Source organism: Mizuhopecten yessoensis, unplaced genomic scaffold, assembly GCF_002113885.1.
Source record: "Mizuhopecten yessoensis strain PY_sf001 unplaced genomic scaffold, ASM211388v2 scaffold5229, whole genome shotgun sequence".
Taxonomy (NCBI): Eukaryota; Metazoa; Mollusca; class Bivalvia; order Pectinida; family Pectinidae; genus Mizuhopecten; species Mizuhopecten yessoensis.
Genome location: NW_018405944.1, coordinates 2199767 through 2211934, shown reverse-complemented (window position 1 = coordinate 2211934; position 12168 = coordinate 2199767).

Sequence of the window (12168 nt, the reverse complement as noted above, 5' to 3'; positions counted from 1 at the left end):
TGACTGAATTTCATTTTCGCTCATTGACGCCAAACGCCAAATAAACAAACAAAAAACCCCTACAAAAGATGCTATAATAATTGTAGATTAAAACTTTCATGTCTTTTTTTCTTGACTGAATGTAAAACCACTATTGATAAAGACACTTTACAGCAAATAATTCTACGAATTGAAAAGTTCAAATGTTGAAAATAGGCGAAGCAGGTGACTACAATTCAAAAGGTATAAAATAATAAGGAAATTTATCCAATATTCAGTGGAACCGATATCTAATTTGATGGAGTGAATACTAAGGTCGTCAGTAGCCATTCTTAGGAAGCTAATGTTTAACATTGTTTTCACCTATAAATAGTTTTACTGAGATTTTATAGAGCAGGGACAAACTGTTTGATCATCAGTTGACTTACTTGGGTCAATTAGTAAACAAGGAGAATACTTTACAGACCATAAGCAACTGTTCAGAAGGGAGCAAGGTGTCAACTAAATTTCTTTTGGCTAACTATCTAAACACATGTTCTGTGCTAAGGAGAAAGTATTAAGAGGACTTTAAGGCACAAAAAAACACCTTAACAATATATGGAAACTAGAAATTCAAACTTTTTGTGCTGTAAAACTTATTTCTTTGTTTGGCTCTTTTTTTTTCATCGAGCGACTCATCCTATTGTGCACCTTTACTCCGCTTATCTAATTATTGCCAAGCTCGTGAATAGAGTGACTTGATATAGAATATTGTTTTAAAACAGATATTAATAACTTGTTCACAATATTTTCTTAGTGCAGTGAGTTATACCATAGCTGCAACTCCGGATACAGCAGAAGAAGCTATGTCAGGTATGTCTGCATTGTCTAGTCACTTTTCTTGTATGGCTCAGCGGACACTTATATACATACCTACAATATATATATATACCGAATATTTCGTTTTAATGGATGCGTTCTCGCATAAACATTTTTTGTGGCTGTCATTTTAATTCCGTTGATACAGACCAAATTATTAAATGTTATTTTACATTGATAACGGTTATGGACAATTGTTATGCTAGCGACAGCTGAGGTAACAAATGGTTTATAAGTTCCAGAGTAATATCTATCCAATGACGACTAGGGTAGCATGCAGTCAGTGACAGCCAAGGTAACCTCTAGCAAATGACGGTATAGTTTACCTTACATTCATCCAAAATCGTCCATGATAACACTTACCCAATGATGGATGGGATAGCATCCAGTCAACGGAAGCCAAGGTAACATTCAAATCCATGACGATCTATGTGACATTCGACCAATAGCAACCAAGATAACAGCTGTCCAATGATGGCTGAGAAAACATCCAGTCAATGAAAGCCAAGGTAACATCCAAATCCATGACGATCTATCTGACCAATCGCAACCAAGATAACAGCTACCCAATGATATATGGGATAACATCCAGTCAATGAAAACCAAGATAGCATCCAAATCCATGACGATTTATGTGACATTCGACCAATAGCAACCAAGATAACAGCTACCCAATGATAGCTGAGAAAACATCCAGTCAATGAAAGCCAAGGTAACATCCAAATCTATGACGATCTATGTAACCAATAGCAACCAAGATAACAGCTACCCAATGATGGCAGAGAAAACATCCAGTCAGAGAAGGCCAAGGCACATGTAATACCAAATCCATGACGATCTAGGTGACATTCGACCAATAACAACCAAGATAACATCTATCCAATGACGACTGAGATAACATCCAGTCAGTAACGGTCATCTTATGTTCTTCTTTGTTACTCATCCGTGCATAAAACATTTCGTATCTATTAAGCATTTATAACATAAAACCAAATTTTCGACAATTCAATTTGATAGCATACTAGATACGTGTACAATAGTAATGTTTCAAAAAGTCTAATACATATTCTTGAACGCCACAAATGAAAAACATTCTGTCACTTGAATACAAATACCATCTCAACCATGTGTTTTACGAATGTATATGCAATTATTAGAAGAATACAAATTATATGAAAATACACGCTGAAACCCACTCTATAATATCTATTATACATTTAAGCAAAACTCATTGTTATGAATACCAAAAAAGAAAAAAAGTCCGTACTGCTGTGTAGGATCTCGTCGAATGCACGTGCGACTTACTGCACTACACAGGTACAATTTAGGAACTACGCTACAAACGAAACGAAATTCATTTATTACGGCCTCTGTAGTATCCGCCCAATAACGACCATTTCATTAAAACTTTGTTTTCATAGTTGTATATAAAAATGAATGACAGAAGCTTTAGAACTTATCATTTATGTTTTGTAAACGTAATTGTGTTTTTCGCTTTTAGCTTGCAGTCGCGCCGTAGCTTCTACATGAACTATCAGTTTGCTGTATGTATTCATGATGATGGCTGGTTCGCTGTATGTGAAAAATCGCAAACGGAAATATGTGATTGGGAGAGGAGGACGTCTTGGCCATTTTTCCTGTACAGCAGTGCATCTGGACGTGAAAGATCAATAAGTGGGTACATTGTTTCTAACGAGCATTTTTTAAAGTTAGTAGGTACGATTACAATTTCATACTTCCGTTTTTTAGCCATTTTATTCTTTGCATCCACATAGAAACGTCGAAATAAATACGTTTTTGAAAAGAAAATTTTGATTCATTTACGTGAAATTGTATATCTTCCATGACAGAAATAAGGAGTTTTAAAGATTCTATTTGACATTTCCCAATGTGGTGATTTGAGTCATAAAACGACGAAGCCCGATTAATTATGGTCTTAATCAAAATATGTTCCATGCTATTACAGATCAGAAGTTAGCAGACGTTTTTGCAATCTGGATTTGTAAGTATATATCTCGGTTACCCTCTGACCCCTGGGGTGATTCTAACGTCACAATGAGCCCTTTTTAATGCATTTAAAGGTATTAATATAATTAGGTTTTTTTACATTGTTTAGAAATAAAACTTATTTTAAACTATGTCAAATATTAATTGTATTAATACCTTTAATTGCATTAAAAAGGGCTCCATTGTGACGTTAGAATTACCTCTCCATTTGATAAAAACACATCTTCAATGCAGTGAAGATAAACGAAACGTTATATCTTCACAAGTAAAGAAGTCACTCTTAGTATTGTCCAATCAGAACGGTACATTATATTCTCTGCGTAGGTTTATCAGTTTCAAGTTTAGATGAAGTGACGGCAGAATAAGCGGTTGTGTCTGGAAATCTTACCAGATTATAGCAGCAGACGGCAAAATTGCAGTGAGAACCCATTCCAAAAGATGCTTTGTTTTGTTGTCAAGCGTGACGTCATTAGAAATTGGCGTAAAAACTGCGCTACACATTTCCGGGCTTTTCTGATCGTTGCGTGACGTGAAAAAAATGTAAGAAATAGATAATTCCATAGTTTTTCCTGTTGAATACGATGTATTTATTTCACTTGTATAACACGAATATATGTGATAACAAAAAACCCGGCGTTGTGGCAAAATGTATCTTCGTAGCAGTCTAGAGAAGTAATAACTATTATTCAAAGGGGCGGGGGGTCTACGATTGACGCTTTAACCTAGAAGACGGTTGATATTTTATCCTAAAATATTTAAATAGGTACATTATTAAAAGAAATATTTGCAAAAGTCGCTGAGGTTTTGGCAAAAGGTATAAATGATATTTTATGTAAATCATGTTATGTCCCTTCTCTCTTTTAGAAGATGACGTAATTATCAAATCGTTGAAAGTTAGGCCTAAACGTGCGATTCAAAATGTACATTTGCGTGCTGTGGGACAATTATTGCGTATAAATAGTGCAAAATAAAAAGATATTGAGCGTGAGCAGAATATTCTGAACAACAAAAATAATGCATTTATATAATTATAATGAAATAAATTCGAGTATACATGATTCGTTCCCTCATGGTTTTTGGACTGTCAGTAAGTCATTTGAATAAAAGATTTGGTGTCCAGCCGCTTTGCTGCATTTTCTTGTTTTAATTACAGTTCACTACGTATGTCAGTTAATGGCGGACTCTCCAGCTGGAGTCCATTTGGTACCTGCTCGACGACATGCGGAAGTGGAAATATGACCAGAACGAGGACCTGCCCCTTCCTTCCTGCTGTGAACAGACCTGAATGTCCTGGAATTACGTCAGAAACTGTTTCTTGTAACGACCAACATTGTCCAAGTATGTTTCTTATAAAAGTAAACAGACTTTGCATCGCTTGCTCTAAAATTATAGTTTCGCTTTTGTGCCCTCAATCTACTTTAGGAAAAAGACAATTTTTTAAGGAAAATATTAACGTTATCAGCAGTAATTTGTCTTTGTATTCATGCCAGTGCCATACAGTTGATTTATGCTCTAGTCGATGGTGGTTGTTTTTATGTTATAGTCGACGGTGGTTGTTTTTTGCTCTAGTCGATGGTGGTTGTTTTTATGCTATAGTCGACGGTGGTTGTTTTTATGCTCTAGTCGACGGTGGTTGTTTTATCCTATAGTCGATGGTGGTTGTTTTTTTGCTCTAGTCGATAGTAGTTGATTTATGCTCTAGTCGACGTTGGTTGTTTTTTGCTCTAGTCGACGGTGGTTGTTTTATGCTATAGTCGACGGTGGTTGTTTTATGCTATAGTCGACGATGGTTGTTTTATGCTATAGTCGACGGTGGTTGATTTTTGCTCTAGTCGACGGTGGTTGTTTTATGCTCTAGTCGACGGTGGTTGTTTTTATGCTATAGTCAATTATGGTTGTTTTTATGCTATAGTCAATGGTGGTTGATTTTTGCTCTAGTCGACGGTGGTTGTTTTATGCTCTAGTCAATGGTGGTTATTTTTATGCTTCAATCGATGGTGGTTATTCTTATGCTCTAGTCGATGGTGGTTGGTCCTCGTGGAGTGGCTGGGGATCTTGTACGACTACGTGCGGAGCTCTAGTCGACGGTGGTTGTTTTTATGCTGTAGTCAATTATGGTTGTTTTTATGCTATAGTCAATGGTGGTTAATTTTTGCTCTAGTCGACGGTGGTTTTTTTATGCTCTAGTCGACGGTGGGTGTTTTTATGCTATAGTCAATGGTGGTTATTTTTATGCTATAGTCAATGGTGGTTGTTTTTATGCTATAGTCGATGGTGGTTATTTTATGCTCTAGTCGATGGTGGTTGTTTTATGCTCTAGTCGACGGCGGTTGATTTCATGCTCTAGTCGATGGTGGTTGTTTTTTCGCTCTAGTCGATGGTGGTTATTTTTATGCTCTAGTCGATGGTGGTTGTTTGATCGCTCTAGTCGATGGTGGTTGTTTTATGCTCTAGTCGACGGTGGTTGATTTTATGCTCTAGTCGATGGTGGTTGTTTTTTCGCTCTAGTCGATGGTGGTTGTTTGATGCTCTAGTCGATGGTGGTGGTTTTATTCTCTAGTCGATGGTGGTGGTTTTTATGTTCTAGTCGATGGTGGTTGTTTTATGCTCTAGTCAATGGTGGTTATTTTTATGCTTCAATCGATGGTGGTTATTCTTATGCTCTAGTCGATGGTGGTTATTTTTATGCTCTAGTCAATGGTGGTTATTTTTATGCTCTAGTCGATGGTGGTGGTTTTATGCGCTAGTCGATGGTGGTTATTTTTTCGCTCTAGTCAATGGTGGTTATTTTTATGCTATAGTCAATGGTGGTTGTTTTTATGCTATAGTCGATGGTGGTTGTTTTTATGCTATAGTCAATGGTGGTTGTTTTATGCTCTTGTCAATGTTGGTTGTTTTATGCTCTAGTCGATGGTGGTTGTTTATTTGCTCTTGTCGACGGTGGTGGTTTTATGCTTTAGTCGATGGTGGTGGTTTCATGCTCTAGTCGATGTTGGTTGTTTTTATGCTATAGTCGATGGTGGTTGATTTATGCTCTAGTCGATGGTGGTTGTTTTTTTTGCTCTAGTCAATGGTGGTTATTTTATGCTCTAGTCGATGGTGGTGGTTTTATGCTTTAGTCGATGGTGGTTGTTTTTTTGCTCTAGTCAATGGTGGTTATTTTTATGCTCTAGTCAATGGTGGTTATTTTTATGCTCTAGTCGATGGTGGTGGTTTTATGCTCTAGTCGATGGTGTTTGTTTTTTCGCTCTAGTCAATGGTGGTTGTTTTATGCTATAGTCGATGGTGGTTGTTTTTTCGCTCTAGTCAATGGTGGTTGATTTTATGCTCCAGTCGATGGTGGTTGTTTTATGCTACAGTCTATGGTGGTTGTTTTTATGCTCTAGTCGATGGTGGTTGTTTTTATGCTCTAGTCAATGGTGGTTATTTTTATGCTATAGTCGATGGGGGTTGTTTTTTTGCTCTAGTCAATGGTGGTTGTTTTATGCTATAGTCGACGGTGTTTGTTTTATGCTATAGTCGATGGTGGTTGATTTTATGCTCCAGTCAATGGTGGTTGTTTTTTTGCTCTAGTCGACAGTGGTTGTTTTTTGCTCTAGTCGACGGTGGTTGTTTTATGCTATAGTCGACGGTGTTTGTTTTATGCTATAGTCGATGGTGGTTGATTTTATGCTATAGTCGATGGTGGTTATTTTATGCTATAGTCGATGGTGGTTGTTTTATGGTCTAGTCGATGGTGGTTGTTTTTATGCTCTAGTCAATGGTAGTTGGTTTTATGCTCTAGTCGATGGTGGTTGTTTTTTCGCTCTAGTCAATGGTGGTTGATTTTATGCTCCAGTCGATGGTGGTTGTTTTATGCTATAGTCGATGGTGGTTGTTTTTTCGCTCTAGTCAATGGTGGTTGTTTTTATGCTCTAGTCAATGGTGGTTAATTTTATGCTATAGTCGATGGTGGTTGTTTATGCTCTAGTCGATGGTGGTTGGTCCTCGTGGAGTGGCTGGGGATCTTGTACGACTACGTGCGGAGGCGGAACGCAACAGAAAACCAGAACTTGTAACAATCCTTCAAGACAACATGGCGGCGCTGACTGTCCCAACAACCCGTCTTCTGCAACAGCCACTCAGGCCTGTAACACGGCAAGTTGTCCATGTGAGTACTATATGTGGATTCATAACATTGTAAGGTTAACCCCAAAGAGGATTAAAAAGAAACTGATGTCTTAGTAAGCCGATGTCAGTAAATTTAGCTGTATGGAATCTGCGGTTTTGAGGCATTGTTTACCTTTATTGTTCTTATACACTTTGTAAGAACAAACGTAAATATTGTACTGGTATCTTTGATATCTACAAAATCCAAACCGTTGCCTTCAAAGTTCATCCCAACAACTTTAACTTTGATAAAGTATAAGTGTTAGAATGAAACTAACTTCTACGAACACCGGTCTTCCTATTTGATTACATTGTCATTAACAGGGATACAGCTTTAAGTCTACCTACGGTACTTGTGTTTTAATAAAGTAGGACACAGCCTTAAGTCTACCTACGACACTTGTGTTTTAGTAAAGTAGGATACAGCCTTAAGTTTACATACGGTACTTGTGTTTTAATGAAGTAGGATACAGCCTTAAGTCTACCTACGGTACGTGTGTTTTAGTAAAGTAGGATACAGCCTTAAGTTTACCTACGGTACTTGTGTTCTAGTAAAGTAGGATACAGTCTTAAGTCTGCCTACGGTACTTGTGTTTTAATAAAGTAGGATACAGCCTCAAGTCTACCTACGGTACTTGTGTTTTAGTAAAGTAGGATACAGCCTTAAGTCTACCTACGATACTTGTGTTTTAGTAAAGTAGGACACAGCCTTAAGTTTACCTACGGTACTTGTGTTTTAGTAAAGTAGGATACAGCCTTAAGTCTACCTGCGATACTTGTGTTTTAGTAAAGTAGGATACAGCCTTAAGTCTACCTACGGTACTTGTGTTTTAGTACCTTAAATTGAGTTTTTGTATAGAGATAGTCCATTTGCAAATTTCAACATCTTTTAATTGTATATATATATGTATGTATTCGTATATATTAGGTTAAGTGTCTATGCTATACTTGAATAAACTCAATGTGATAGATGCGTGTTTATGTAAATATAAACGTCTCTGGTATATCATAATAATAATGTAAGCAAGGAGAAGTGTTTAATTCACGTGATAGTTTCTATTAAAGAGAACCAACACCAGCTGAAAATATCAAATCATTTCAATAATGGGTTCATGAAATATGTTATATTTATCAAGTATCCGGATCCCATTAGTTCGCTTTATTTTCACGCCAGCTGATAAGCTCAACACGTCTGTATCCTGTTGGAATTGTGACTGCAAAAGTCACGTGAGTAACATGACGTCAGATGAACTTCAGGAAGTCATAGCTACGCTGGAGGAGGAACTAAGAGTCGATAAAACAAAAACAAGCAGTAAGTACACGATTTGATTTTCAATATTTATCAATTTCATTCGTAGCTTGATTTATTTATAAAAAAAAAACATTTAACATAATCTGCGCCTTTTCGTAGGTAAGGGTTTGTGGATCCATTTACTGTGAAATCACTGATTTTCGTGGTGTTCTAATTTCGTTGATCTCGTGAGTAATCTACAAATGTACAACCAAAATTTCGTAGGTCCACAAAGTAATTGCAAGTTTGATATGAGACAATTTTCTACTTGAGTTGGTACTCGTAATCCACGAATTAATGTACACATGAAATGGTGTTTTGTAGGGAAACCACGAAATTTATGACCAACGAAAATACCTGATATCACAGTATTTCATGAAATAGTGATCTATAATAGCACAACCTGGAACATGAATTGAAACCTGCAGTGGATAGTCGACTTTGGATAAAGGCATTTGATATATTTGAGTTATACGTTCACATAACCATCTGACTAAAATGACAAATGACGATATTTTTTCATATGTTTTGTTTTGGCTCGTATATTTTTATTTCAATTTTTTTATGATATTACCACTTGTTATGATAAATATACAAATATCATTGTAGTTATGTAGTTCTTTTAATGGAAACATATATAATTATTTTTTAATCATTAATTAAGAATAATCCCTTTGTCATAAATTTAGATGTAAATAACTTGAACCGAATCACGTTTTCTCGCAAAAAATAAATAAATCATCAAACTGAAATAAAGTCGAACAGCTGTACATATGATAACATATATCGTTTGCATGTCTTTTGTCACCGTATATGTAATGCTTTGATAGTGTTCTTGGAATAAGATTCACCAGATTGGTATGCACAATAAAGGCTAAGTTTGTTTTGAATACAAACAGACATTGAAAACTTCTTTTGCGAGCTTTCGAAAAGGTTGTAAGAGTAAAATGACCGATGACTCGACTCTAAACCGCTGAAAACAACTCACTTAGCCACAATATTCCGAATCAGTAATGTCAGTTGTCAAAAACCATCGAGACATTTCGCACAATTGCATTCTAATACTGCAGGCATTTAGGGGGACGGGTAACAAGGTTACCCATTCCGCAAAATACATTCTTTCAATTCCTGATTGTGTCCAAAACAAACTTAGCCTTTATTCTTTAGTAAAATGAATATCATAACACGTTGATACCATATGGTTGACTCATTTATCTTGTAACAGGATAGCTGCTATGGTCATAACCTCATTCAGAAGACAAAAATTAAAAAACATATATTGTGTTATTCACAAAAACAGATCGCCATTTAAGAATTCGGGGAAAAAAGGAAGGAAAAAAGAAAAGAAAAAAGAAAATTAAAAATGATGAAAAAAAAGTCACGTTACATACTGGCCTTAAATTACATATTAACAATGTATCATTTTGTGAATCATACATGTACATGAATGTAGAAATTAATTTATTAAACAAAACAAAAACATGGCAGCTAAAATGAACCGTATACGCGCATCTTTTTTTTGCGGTTACCATTTCGCACTGTCACATACATTGTCAGTATACGTTGTCAGTACACAGTATACGTACCATTCCATTCCTTCGATGTTGAAGCGAATGTGAAAGTGTGTGTCGACCAATCAGATAACAGGATTTTCACTAGAGGTACGATACTGCCAGTTTTATACAGATGTGTTTATGTCTTGCTTTACCAGTGAACATACGCAGAAAGACAAGTGCCAAAGACTCGAGGACTTCGGCGAAGATGATTGGGGCAGTTGGGGCCGTTCTGTTGGCTATTCCTTTCGTTATCATTATCCTGTCAGATCTTACTAGCTTATATCAGAAACAGGAGAGACGACGTACATCGCCCCAAGTGTAGATCGATGTTGACCTCGTTTTACATGACAGTATATTTGCCTCTGAAGAGGTGATATCTGTTCTCTTTTTACGCGAGAAATATGTAGTTGAGGGGATCACTCAACTTATAAGGATCCCTGTCCCACTGCGATGCGTTTTTTTATTTTTGTATATACAGTAATCTTCCTTTAAATTCCACTTGGATATATGGGCCAGGATACTTCCGGTGAGCAGGTAGCGCAGTCGGTTAGAACGATAGTACATGTCCGAAGTCTAGGGTTCGAATCCCTGTCTAGCCCCACTGAAATTTCACACTCCAAACCATACTGTTGATTTTATTTTGTTCATTTCATTTTTATTATGTCTCATAAAAGTCCTGCAATGTATGGTTATCTTTTCAGAAATTATTAAAACAGTTTTTAATAGGCCTACTAAGTTACCGGTATGGGCAGTGATACGGGTTCCTTAAGCCTGATATGTATGGTTATCTTATCAGAAATTATTACAACAGTTTCCAATAGGCCTACTAAGTAACCGGTATGGGCAGTGATACGGGTTCCTTAAGCCTGCTATGTATGGTTATCTTATCAGAAATTATTACAACAGTTTCCAATAGGCCTACTTAGTTACCGGTATGGGCAGTGATACGGGTTCCTTAAGCCTGCTATGTGTTGAGTTGATGAGCTGAAAGAGTTTAGCACGTGCTTCTTTGCCGTGTGTTCAATTTCACAGCTATCATCTACACCACATCCAGCGTTAGTTGACTATTCTCAAATGCTGACTTTGTCCGTTCACCAAGATATGTACAGGCACATGATTCATGCCCACGCTGGATCCTATATAGTCATACCCTCGGTCTAGATCTGAATGCAGTGTTTTTCGTCGAATGAAAAGGGGTTATTTTCTAAAACAACGTCGAACAATTTGAGCATTTTATCCTCGGTAAATAATATCCAATAAATATCCAACAGTAGATAAGTTTTATCCAAACATTCTTTACAACGATTGTTAATACATCGTTTCTGTATACAGAAGTTGATTTTATTACCATTTCAATACATTTTATACTCCCGCGGTTTCCTCGTTTAAATTAACTATATTTGTAAAACCTATTTAATCTATACAAGCTCACCAATCAGTCCTGATATCATTGTTTATCATTGTGCCTGTTGTGTTAGACATTGCACTATACCTGAATAATGTAGTGAACATACAAGCATGTCACTAGTTCTTTAAAACTCCTACTTCTTAAGTGAAGAACTGTCGATCAACTAGTTTATGTGAAGAACTGGATCAACTACGTAATGCAAGAGAGTACTGCTGCTATATATATATATATTTTAGGACATTACTAGAAGGAAGTAAGGACATCGAGACACGGGACATTCTATCATCGTTTTAACATACCTTTTATATCGAACCGCCATCGAGAACTTGTTGAATTGTTGCTTATATTTAGCGAGTGTGAAGCTGCTTGTAAACCGGAAGTGAGTTGCCGAATGGAATGTAATGTAAAGCTAGGCCTTGAAAAAGAGCTTCTGTGTCTACTTATAAGCTAGATGATAAATTCATAGGAATGTTGCTGATATTTAAATATTATCTATAAGTTTAGTTATACAAGAAATGTTATAGATTTATTATGATAGTAATAATCATTAGAACTATCTTTCTAGCCTTATCGCGCCATTTTTGTGTAACATTACGCATGTCGTCTGCTATTCTTGCGAGACAAACTGAGACCGAAAGTGTTTGTGCTTTTAATGAGTTTTGTGTTTTATCTTGTCCTTACTGATTTAATCACTTTTAATTATAATAATAAGGATAAGGACAGAAAGAGGACACATGTTAGGAAATTGTAACTTTGTAAATACTAGATTTATAATGCGAGAGGATGAGGAACTTTTTGTGAGAGTTGATGTGAGAAGCAATTTCATTGCTTGAGATGGATCAGGTGATCAAGTGATAAAGGTATAAAAGGGAGCGGGAAAGATGTTCATGTCAGACAATCTTGTAGCTTTGGCCACGAGA